This window comes from Acromyrmex echinatior, chromosome 7 (assembly GCF_024713525.1).
Source record: "Acromyrmex echinatior isolate Ae372 chromosome 7, ASM2471352v2, whole genome shotgun sequence".
Classification (NCBI taxonomy): Eukaryota; Metazoa; Arthropoda; class Insecta; order Hymenoptera; family Formicidae; genus Acromyrmex; species Acromyrmex echinatior.
In genome coordinates this window covers 8,434,871-8,446,907 of record NC_141858.1, presented here as the reverse complement: position 1 = coordinate 8,446,907, position 12,037 = coordinate 8,434,871, and the positions used below count along the sequence as shown (strand labels likewise).

The following is a 12,037-nucleotide window of genomic DNA, read 5'->3' as shown; positions in this document are numbered from 1 at the left end:
CCAAAATTAAAATTACAACGTAAATTTCTTACTGTTTATTTTCACGTTGCTGCGAAATGTATTCTATTAAAAAAAGTTTTTTTATTTTTCACTTTTTTTACATCTTGTTAGTTGCTAGATATGTTTAAAATTATTCCAAATAAATGACTGCGTTCAACAGAAAAAGCAGCTTTGTAACTGCTGTCTCTAAAATTCTTTAATTTGATTGATTTATACGATATTTAAATCCAGTAAAGAACCAAGAATAAGAATCAAGCATATTAAAGAATTTTACAGTTGCAAATCTGCTTTTTCTGCTGAACGCAGCTAATAATCATGTTTAGTAGGACGTTTATTTTGTAGATGAAAGTTTTTTTTTTAAGTAATATCCCTCCATATAAAACTAAATATATGAGACAATGCTAAGCAAAATCGTAAGGCTCGTAACTTGTAAGAACTTGTAAGCGCTTATAACTACGTGCAATATCTTTATAGACAGTTTTTTGCTAGTTTTAAGATTTACAAGAAATCGTAGATATTTACAAATGATCGTACTTACGATATATAGCATAGAATTATAACATCAGTCATAAGTTCTTACAAGTATTAGGAGAACAAATAACTTTACGAATCTACTTAGAATTGACCCAATAATAGCGTTTTTCACTGGCAGAGCTGGTACTCAGTGCACTTTAAAGCTGTTGTACACAAATCGACGTAAAGATGTTCGTTTAATAAAAATATAGAAACGAATTAAATCGCGAAATCCTCAATATATTTTATTGTGCTATTTGATAAAATATACATTGGGTATTTTATTAATTGAGATATCTCATTTTTATATTCAGATTAGATTAGTGTACAACAGCTTTAAAGTGTCACGTAAAAAATACACTTAAAATTCATAATATCAAATTATACCCAATTTAAGAATTATTTTTAATCATTTCGATATTTTGTTATATTAAATAGATTTAAATAATTTAGAAAAATATCGTAATAAAAAAGAAATGTTCAACTCAAATTTAGTTTGTTATTTATTAAGTTATTTAGTCTATTAATACTTTTTATTTTTTTCTAATGACCATTTCTATTAATATAGCTTAATTTTAATCTTGGTTTAATTAACTTTTCATCTCGCTCTAGACTAAGAATTAAAAAAAGATGAAGAGCAAGATTAAAATTAAACCACATAGAAACGGGCATAAGTGCATTAATATGGATGATGTTTACTTAGAAACTAATCGCAAAAATGGATTGATTTATATTTTTGACACAGAAATTGCAAATAACATACAGATACAGAAATTAAAAATAATAAAAGGTTATTTAACTGAAAGGGTTAAGTTACTATTGTTTCTTTACTCCATCTAATGGTTTATGTTTATAAAAATTTAGAAATTGGAAAAATAAGAAATATTTCTATAATGCAACAGCTTTTGTATGTATCGACAAAGATTTATAGTTTAACGAATAGTTTGCAAGAGCAATACAAATTACATTGAAACGTGTATATTTGCAATAAACAATTAAATGCTAAGGTCAGTATTCATAGTCGATATTCAAGACTATTTAAGGGATTTAGGTTTTAAAACGTCACAAGCTAGTCAGAGTCGTCATCTAAGCATTTTAAGGGATCCTAAAATAACAGAATAATCGACATTACAGATTAAAAAGTATCCCGAATGGGCTATACACAGACTATACACAGATTGCAAAATCCTTTTATTACAATAAAAACATATACAAAAAAAGGTACAAGAAAACGGTCGATTTAACGAGATATCGAAAAAAAGTTTAAAAATTGCAATAACAATAAATCTAATTTTTACTTGTTTTTTATTTTTCGTTGAATAGATCTCGTACCTTTTTTAATGCGTATTTTAATTGTGTAAAAGAATTTACAATTTATACAACAATTCGGATTTATACAACTTTTAAACCTGTAACGTTGATAATTCTGTCACTTTAGAATCTCCTTAAGAAGGTTTTATCATAAAACGGACTATGAAATATCGGCCTAAACAATACCGACCTACAAAGTCAATACTTGGCGTACAATTTCTCAGAAAACATTTTCGTTCCATGATTTTGAAAATCGAAAAAAAAAATATTTTCTCATTTCTCGTATACTTATTGACGCGAAATACACTGCGCGGTACGCATAATCATTTCGGAATTCAAATATCTCGACGAGAGCGGAGATCGATGCGCACCCAGGGAGAAGCATCCGCGGCACGCGAGTCAATAATGAAGGGGAGAAACGTACTTACCGACGAGGATGAGGCGACGACGACGTCGCGTCGCGTCGCCGTGGCGTCCGCGGTAGCTGCCTACGATCCTGCGAAGCATCCCTCTCGCTCTCGTTCACCCTGCTCCGGCCTCCAGGTCGTGGCGCCGCGCCGTGCCGTGTCCGTCCTCGTCGCGCACATCATGTCACATACCAGTACGTCGCAAGGTCTTCGATCGTACTCTCTCACTCTCACGATTCCCGGCTTGCCCCGGCCCACCGCCCATCGCGCCGGCGATCCACGGCTCCCTCCTCCCTCCCCCACTCCTTCTCCGTCGCGCGCAGCCTCGTTCTCGCTCCTGCTCTTGCCGCCTGCGTCCTTTGCGCTCTGCGTTCATGACGCCAATGGCGGGGCGCGGGCGAACGTAGTCGGACGACAGTCCTTCCGCGGATTGCGGAGGTCGCGTCGTACAATGTCTCGTCGTTCTGTGTGCGCCAATGTCTCTCGTTATTTCTTCTCGATGTAAGTCCACGGCGTATAATTCTCCGCGAGACGCGGTCGACGTGAGCTCCGCGTGGCACGGCCGTAGCCGCGTACGCCCGCAGGGCGGGAGAGAGGAAGTGAGACAGAGAGAGAGAGTGAGGGGGGGGGGGAGAGAGAGAAAGAAGGAGGACGAGCGCAGGAACTGGCCGCGCCGCCGTGCCGCTCGCTCACCTCTCGTCCTTCTACGACGTTACGATCGTGTTGTTTCCTCGCGGCGGGAGACTCGTCCGGATCCTCTCCCTTTGTGGGTGTATTATCTGACGCAGCTAACTTCTCTCTCCTCTCTCGCCGTCTCGAAGAACACCATCGAACGTCGCGTCGTGTCCCCGGCGATCGTCTGTTATTTTCTAAGCGACCGTTGCGCCCCATACGCGAAGGCGAGACGTAAACACGAAGGACAAACAAGCGATACGTCACGATTCCGCGAATTTGAACGGCGAATTTCGAATTTCACGGACACAGCAACGAGGTCGAGTCTACGACGGATTCCGATTGGCCGGCGAGCGTCACGTGACGAAACTCGAATTCGAGTCGCACTTCACGCCGCTCGCGAACCTTAACGTCGATATTCATCAGACGGAATTCGACGTTGGAGGAATCGGGACTTCCACTTCTTAACTTTTTGTCTTTCAACATAACGCCTCTTAAGAAGAAGGAAACATCGGTGGAATTCTGCGCAAAGTGTCTCTAGCTCGAAAGACATTCAGAAGATTTTTGTGTGTTTGTCGAAACTATTCGACCTCGGAGTAGAGGTAATTTTGCTCCGATTTATTGCACTGTCAAATGTTCCAAAGTTTCCGATGGAACTAACCGAGTTTATTGCGCACATATATAAAACGATCTTGTTGTTCACAAACTTTTTTGTTTTTATCTGCCGAATTGGAGCTTATGAAGGAACTGAGAGTTACCAAATTAAAAAGGAGCGAAAAAATTCATGAAGATTTCGGTTGGCAATAAACTCGCGAATCAGTGTGAAGTTGCGCGCGCGAATACATTCATTATGGAACGTCTGAATTGAATTCTCGCGGATGGATGGAGTGGACGATCGGCGCGTGTCGCGATTTTACCGGAAAGAATTTCATGTAATCGCGTGAAGGATCTTGACGAAACCGCCCGATTCTGCGACAATTACACGTCGCGAGCCTCATTCAACCCGTTCGCGGGAAACGTGAAGTGTGGCGAGCAGTGCGCGGGAGAAAAGGCGCGACGGCCAATCACGGCGGCGGAGACGCGTCACGTGACGCGCTTGAATTTCGACGCCGCTCTCCCTTGACTTTGAACGACACTCGCCATTCCGCGCGGACCGCGATCGCACGCGTGGTGTTGATTGCACGTCGAGGAGAGTGATTCCCGCACGCGTGTCTCTCCGGAGTCTCCGGAGAAAGAGTGGATTTCCGTTACGCGAAAGTGCAGTGCTGCTTCTTGTGCGACTGGACCACACGCGATCAACCGTGATCTCGCCGGACTCTCTGGAGGATCTCGAGGATCTCTGCGACGGTGGATGATACCTGCGCGCCGCGATGACAAGTGAGTGCAAAGACAAATGTGATCTCTCGGACCAGGTCTATTCACATTGCTTGAAATTCCTGAAAATCATTACACTCGAAAATGAAATAAATATATATTTGGATGTTATAGAGAGAAAACGAAGATGCGAAATGCATGCAACGCGAATAGATCTTGTCTGAATAAATCTGTTTTTTATAGTTGAACTAGTATACTTTTTTGTACTTATTAAGTCAGATACTCAATAAACAAGCTGTTATTTGTCGTAATTTAACGTAAAAATGACGGTAAAAATAATGCCAGCTTGTTTATTAGAATATTAGGTTTAAAATTGATGAGGGCGACAAAAAGGTTCTAGTTTAGTACAGTAAACTGAAAGAAAAGATTGGTTGCTGTAACAATTTAGATAGTAAAATATGGCATAGCATTTTTATATGGCTGCCATATCAAAATCGTACACTGACATTGTGGATAGCCTAACACAACTAAAAATTTGCTGCTACAACCAAAAACTGATTGCTGCAGCCATATAAAAATGCTATACCATATTTTACTATCTAAATTGTTACAGCAATCAATCTTTTTTTTTTCAGTGTAATAAAAAATAAATCTCTTGATGTGAAAAGAGTCGTGCACTACACACTGCAAATCTAAATGTATAATAAGTGCTTTTATATATGTGCGATTTGGTTTTTTTTGCGTGAAAAAATAACGCACTGTACTGTATACATAAAAACGGATTTACACATTTAAACGTGTAGCACAATATTGTTTTTGCACAGAAAACTAAATTAAATATAGTGAGTACAAAAAGTTATCTTACAAAAGAAATATTTTTTTTTTAAATCTTATTTTTAAAAAGTAAAAACGTTAATTAGCAATTTATTGTTATTATATTATAAAAAAAAATAAAATAGTACATTTTTCAAAATTATTTTACCTGAAAGGTATGTAATAATTGAAATATATTAAAAATAAATAAAAATGAAAAATCGTATTATTTGAATACAAAAGAAGTATTTGTATCAAGAAGTTTAGCTTCTAATTGTAAGATCTCGGGAACACGCGAAGCTTTTCCGTATATATTAGAATAGAATGTACTCAGTATATAAAATTGCTAATTAATGTTTATTTCTTACATATACAGCTTTTTTATAAAAATTTTTTCTGCATGAATAATTTTTGCTCATGAAAAAGCATTCGTTACATATTTAACTCTATTTTTATAATATATGATTACCTAAAGATTAAAGATTACCAAGAAACTCATCAATGAAGTTCATTGAAGAATTTTTTTATAATTTTTAAGTAACTATATGTGAAAATAAGTTTTAGTTTTTGCAGGGCGAGCTAAGGTCTATTTTTTTAAGAGTTGAACGTCTTGTCAGTTCATCTCTCCTTTTTTCCTTTCATATTGGATAAAAGAAAGGAATGAATTGTGCAAGAAATTCAGTTTAAAAAAATAAAAAGGCTCTAATTTCACTAATTTGTGATATTCCATTCCTGAAATGTCCACGTTATATTGTGCATTTGTTTGTGTCAATTCACAACATTTCTGGTACCTTAATTTCGTAATGCAAAAAGATACTCATGGCGTTTCGAAGTTAGTTGCAAATGCGAGTTGACGCCGTTATATATTAATGCGCATCGACCGAATTCAATTGCGTATTAATTTCGTAATTACATCCGGCTATTAGATAGTCATTTCTAATAGTAATACGCAGTTAATTGGCACATCAAATATTAATATTAGTAATATTCAATGGTAATTTTAAGTAATTTGCGTAATATATTCCAGCACAAATTTAATCGGATGATTTATTCCTAAAATTGGAGATTTAAAGAAGTTTAATGAATAAACCCCAAGGTATCAGCGACTATTATTTGAATGCAAATTATAAATTCATTAATTAAATAACGGGTGAACAATTGCTTTGCTGAATTACATTGCTTCATTTGAGAAAATATGCAGAAAAATACGTTTACTCTGCGTTTACGTGCGTCACAAACAATTACATCTAATTATCTTTCTCTCTTTTTCTTGATAAATGCATTCTTCTTCGAACAAGACAACAAGACAATTTTCGAAGAATATGAAATTACAGTAATTACAGCTTTTTCGTGTCGAGTTCTCAGTTCTAGCTTCTGTTCTAGCAGTTAAGTACGCATATTTGCGACATTGAGCAACAATAATAAATGTAATAGGTATAGACTGCACGCACATTCCTATGAAGTTGTCACTATTAGTTTACAAAGAGTAAGATCTCTCTCTCTATATATATAAAATATCTAATTGAAGAGAGATGATATAATTTAATATATTACTTTGTTTTACTAATACCCCTTTCAACCAATGTATGATTAACTTTAACCTTAGTTTTAGTTATTGTTTGTTTCTTTTTTTAATTTTAAGAATTAAAAAAAAGATAAAGAGTAAATTGGATCAAGATTAAAGTTCTTACATCGAGGGAACCAGGCCTTAGGCTCATCTTCACAATATGTAGTTATTTAAAGATTAAAGGTTATCAAGAAATTCGTGGATGTATTGTGTATTTTATTAATAAATCTCTTTATAACTTTTAATCTTTAGGGAATCATATATTGTGAAAACGAGCCTCAAAACGATCACGAATCATTATTATTGCACAATCTTATTGTTCGCCTGATTACATTGAAACTCTAGACTGTTTATTTTAAATTGTTTAAAGCGGCTCCTAGTTGCTTTCTCAATATTACAATTATTTTGTACTATTTTTATTGAATGCCCCCTTTAAAATAAATCCAATTTAAAATAAACAATCTGGAAATTTAATATATCCTTCAGACGATCGATAATATACAATAATATTGGTCGTCTAGGAGGCTTCAAGGAGGCATCAGTAATATTGTACGAAATAATGGTACGATAATTTTGAACGTTTAGGGTCAACAGAGCACAGATGCTAAGAACATGGAATCCGTGGCAGCCTAATACCTATTATGTTTGTGCGACAAATGTTTAACATATGTTTCGGCATATTTCCATAAGTACAACGTCATTTTGAATAGCCTTCGTAAAGAACTGAGAACTTCGACATTCACATTCACATTCACATTCAAATGACATCCTATTGTTGTCTATTGAGACGACAAAACATCGAAAATATTCGTTAAATTGAATCGCGGTTCTTTAATGCTTAATGATATCATCGCGGTAAAAAGTCGGGTGTCGCGTCGTGTGAAACGAATGTCGTAACAAGGAAGACAATGTTTGTATGTATAGGTACGCGGTTTACTCGTGAATTGCCGCTTTTATCTCGGAATCAACTATAAAGATCTCGCTCCGCTTTCGTCCCACGGACATCTCCAGTTGTCGCTCGGAGTTCTTGATTGCGACCTCGCGAATTTTATTCCCCGTCTCATAAAAGATGTATAAACTGCATTGACAAACTCGTTAAGCCGGATCGCAAACAGGCGCCAGTTTTATGCGAACGAAATCCTATTAATAGGAACAATGGAGAGTTGAATGCAATGACTAAATTTTGCACATTAATTCCGTGCGACGTGCATTAAGCAATAATTTCGACCGACGTATGTTATTAAATAATAACATTTGTGCCATGCGACGCAAAAATCGAAAAGAAATTTGTTCGAATAAAATTCCACTAATTATATACATAAATAATTTTGTTAAATCGTTACTATTGGATTAATTTAAAAAATCTGTTGTTATAACTGGAATTGGAATGTTTAAGAATATTTCAGACTTTTGAGAATTTGAATAGATTTTACTATCGTTTGCATTTTCTGTAGTAATATTCTGATCCGGTTCAGCTTTCTCTACTTTTTCGCTTAATGTTTACGTGAGAAGTTACGTTACGGGGCCTTATCGATTTATTCGATATAGATTCTTTTTACCGTTTTATGTTGAAGCTAGAAAGTTTTGTCGTTATATGCTGAGCCTTTCGTTTCGGTTAATGGTCGCGTGTCTTCGACGAAAAGTAGAGCGAACTAGCGTTTTATCACCTGTCCCGTTTCAAGGTCCTAAACGTTCCTTAAGGTTCCTTCTCCGATTTCGCGTTCATGGATGTAAGACATTGGTCCTAGAATAAACTCAGTTAAAAAGCGTCATGATATTTGAAGCGAGAACAAAATGAATGAGAAAAATATAATTAAATACTATCATAATTTAAAGTTGATAATTTTCAGTGATAATTATATATTTTTTAGGTAGAACGGTAAATAATACGTCGAGAAAAATATTTAGTTAAAAATGCGAATCAGAAGATTCTAATTATGTTAATAAGAATTCTGGTTCTCTCTCTCTCTCTCTTTCAATTAGAATTCTGGTAGATTTAATCAGAAAATTCGAATTCCTTCGTTTTCACACATACATATGCACACACACACACACACACATAATTAGAATTCCAAGATATGAAACAGATATTTTTCTTAGTATAGTTAACTATATTATATAATAACCGCATATAAATATAGTTATTACTATTGTAATATTATGTAATAGTAAATTAAAATTGGAGTTTTTGGCTATAATTATTTTGCCATGCAATTACAAATACCAATTTTTCTCACAGTATAGAATTTATTCGTTCGATCGTAATATTAATTCTTTGTTTTACCAACTATATTTATTAACTATATCAATTCCTAAACAGAGAAAATAAATATTTTTACGTAACTTATTATAGCCGAATTTCAAAGCGCGAATGACGGAAAAAGCCTGAAGGATACGAAAATAAATTATTGTTCCTTTAAAATGTTTTTTTTTGTGTGTGAATGTCTGCGATAACGCTTTAATCGTATTCAGAATTCCAGTTTAATGTTTCATAACTCATATTTTCGACATTTTTTGACGTTCTCTTATTTCTCGATCCTTCTGCACGTAAGCATTATTAGGCGTAGAAATACATGCAAAAATATGCGCATTTGGAAAAACGCGCTGGCTCCAACGGACGGTATCCTCTCACCCGAACGCAAACTCCTGTAATATTGAGCAGCTGAAACAGGGGACGGTTTTAAAAGACTCCGATCTCGTTGTAGTTTTTTACTCTCTTTCTCGGTCCGCTTTGTTAGCGCCTTGCGGTTTTATACATCTCAACCGATTCATGCATTCAGCAGGAAAGTCGTGGTTTAACGGGCGGCCCGAGATAGATTCATAGATTATTCTTCGTGGAGAACCATTTCCCAGGAAGAATTATTACGCGCGTCCCGCGATCGCCACAAATTTATCTCTGTTTTCATGTCGAAGTCTATGACGCAACGAGGTAAAACCGCAGGATAATCCAAATAATTCATTATACGAGATATTATTTCTCATTTTGTGGAGTCCATCGAGGTAAAATTACATTTCGAATGGGTGACGCTCGAATATTTTTTGCGTAACAAATTTTACAAATTTTTTTTTAAATTAATGAAATGATAGCGTTTTGTGTAGATCTTATATAATAATTTAAAAAAGACACTTTTGCGAATTTAACTATTTTGTTAATTGTACACAGTAAAAAAAATTTGTGTCAAATTTAACATTTCACATGTTCCAAACGGTTCGCCCAAATTTTTGAGTTAATTTAGCATAAGATGAATATATTAGAAAGTAACATAAACATTATGTAAAAAATTAACATAAGAAACGTAATACTTTGACACAATTCAAAAGCAATTTTATGTTAAATTGACACGTTTATAATGTTAAATTTAACTGAAATTAAATGCTATTTTTACATTTTTAATTTAGACGATGCCTCTGTGATATTTAACATACATATGCAATATATAGATTTAATAGATTATATATAAATATTTACGAGATATTTACTACAAAGAGAAAATAATACAAAATATCTGTACCTTTTTACATGTAAAATATGTAACAATACAATAGTTGTACAGAACATATTTCTTCATTAAAATTAACATTTATAATATTGTATATTAAATCAACACACATTTTATTCACTTATTTCTTAAAATTTATGTTTTAAAACTATTTGTTTTTATGTTATTTGTTTACTTACTAGAAATTGTGTTATTTTAACACTGAGAAATGTTAAATTATAATTTCACACAAAAAATATTCAAATGACACAATCATATTATGTGTTAAATTGGATGTGTTAAAAATTCAACATAAAAATTTTAACAAGGATTTGTTTTAACATAAATACAAAATGTTTCTTACTAGAATGAGGCTTTGTTTTAATTGAAGTAAATTTAAATAAGCTTTACACATGGAAAGAACAATTTTGCTGAAGTATCTAAAAATTTAATCAGATATAGGTCTAAAAATAATTTTGTTCAATCATCAAAATAATTATGTAAAACGTTTAAGTGTTAATGACAATGCTACTACGAAAAATTTTAACATTTTAGCGACCATTTAAGCATCTTACATAATTATTTTGATAGTCCAAACAAAATTATTTTTAGATCTATATATTTTTGAAAAAAAATGTCTTGTTGAATTAATTGAAATTTTGATCAAAAATAGATGAATCAGAATTTTTTGATTAAACCTATTAGAACTTTAGTTGAAATAACTGGAATTCTGATTGATACAGATAATCAAAATCTTCCGAGTCCAGACATTTTTTTTATGTAGTTAAATTTTTAGATTCCAACTTCAGCTAAATTTTTTCCGTGTATTGTAGATTGATCTTTTTAAGTTACGATATTTAATAAATGAGGTGACAATTTATAAATGAGATACTTTGTACAACAAATCGCAGAAAAGTGGTGATGTAGAAATAACCAATTTTTTTTTCTTCTGCTCGATCATGATGTAACTGAAAGTTAATTTCCCGGTTCGCCGTCGCGTATCTGTTTTTGGCGAACGAAACCGTAGCTTCTTTTAGCTTCGTATGTCCCATTTCGGTATTACTGGTGATTAGCAGCAGCCGGTGGAATTTTACCTGTCCAACCAGTGAAATAGCAGGAACAAGTTTCCTGTCCTTTCATACAGCTTCTGCACCATCCGATTCTTTCGTGCGTCCGACTCAGCAGTTTAACTTTCGCGACGTGCGCGAAAAGATCGTGTCGCGAAATATCTCGCCATGAATACTTCCATTTTATTGGAAGCGCGAGGAATTTTATTCGTAACAACTTGTGCATCGTCATGAATGCTGCTTGCTTTAAGTTTCGTTGGGGAAAATAAGAAATACGTGTCCATTGCAATAGTACCCTTTATCTTTATTTTATGCAGAACGTTTCAGAATTTCCGAGCGGTGAATTTCATCTGATCATTAAAAATGAAGGGCTTTTGAAAAGTTAAAGGGGCAGGCGACAGTTATGCGCGGGCGACATCTTCATTTAATTTCGAGTTGATTCGAATTTAATCGAATCTTAATTTAAGAATTAATTGCAAAAGTACTTAATGAACGAAAATGTTCAATTATGAAAGAGAAGGGTCTGCGATCGAATTGAAAGTACGCTTCACTTCTCATTCAATGTTCAACAAGCATGCGACTTCCGATACGCCATCTCTATATTCGACGAATTCCTCGAGTTTCTCTCTATTCTCCTTATGAAAGTTTCCATACTGTCACATATTTCGCTGCATATTCGGACGATGCACCTACATATATTCTGTCGATACTTGTTTCCGGCACATATCTCGCACGCTGTTACGTAGACGTGTCGGAATCCAGTATGACATTCGAGTACTATCTGTTTCTTCGCGGCTGAGTTATCTCACCCCGACAGGTGGGATCCTCTGAAAATATTTGCATCATGAATTCACAAACAGCATATTTTTCCCGAATTTTGATAATGTTATGTGT

The 12,037-nt window shown here is 34.5% G+C and overlaps 1 protein-coding gene across 1 annotated transcript in view; it reads left to right on the top strand.

Annotated features, from left to right (window-relative positions):
* Window positions 1–1,181: 1,181 nt before the first annotated feature.
* alpha-Man-IIb (alpha-Mannosidase class II b) overlaps window positions 1,182–12,037 on the top strand; it is a 194,819-nt gene continuing 183,963 nt past the window's right edge. Inside the window, exon 1 of the mRNA XM_087408303.1 lies at window positions 1,182–4,280. The gene's annotated coding sequence lies outside the window, so the exon portion shown is untranslated. The remainder of the gene's footprint in view (window positions 4,281–12,037) is intronic.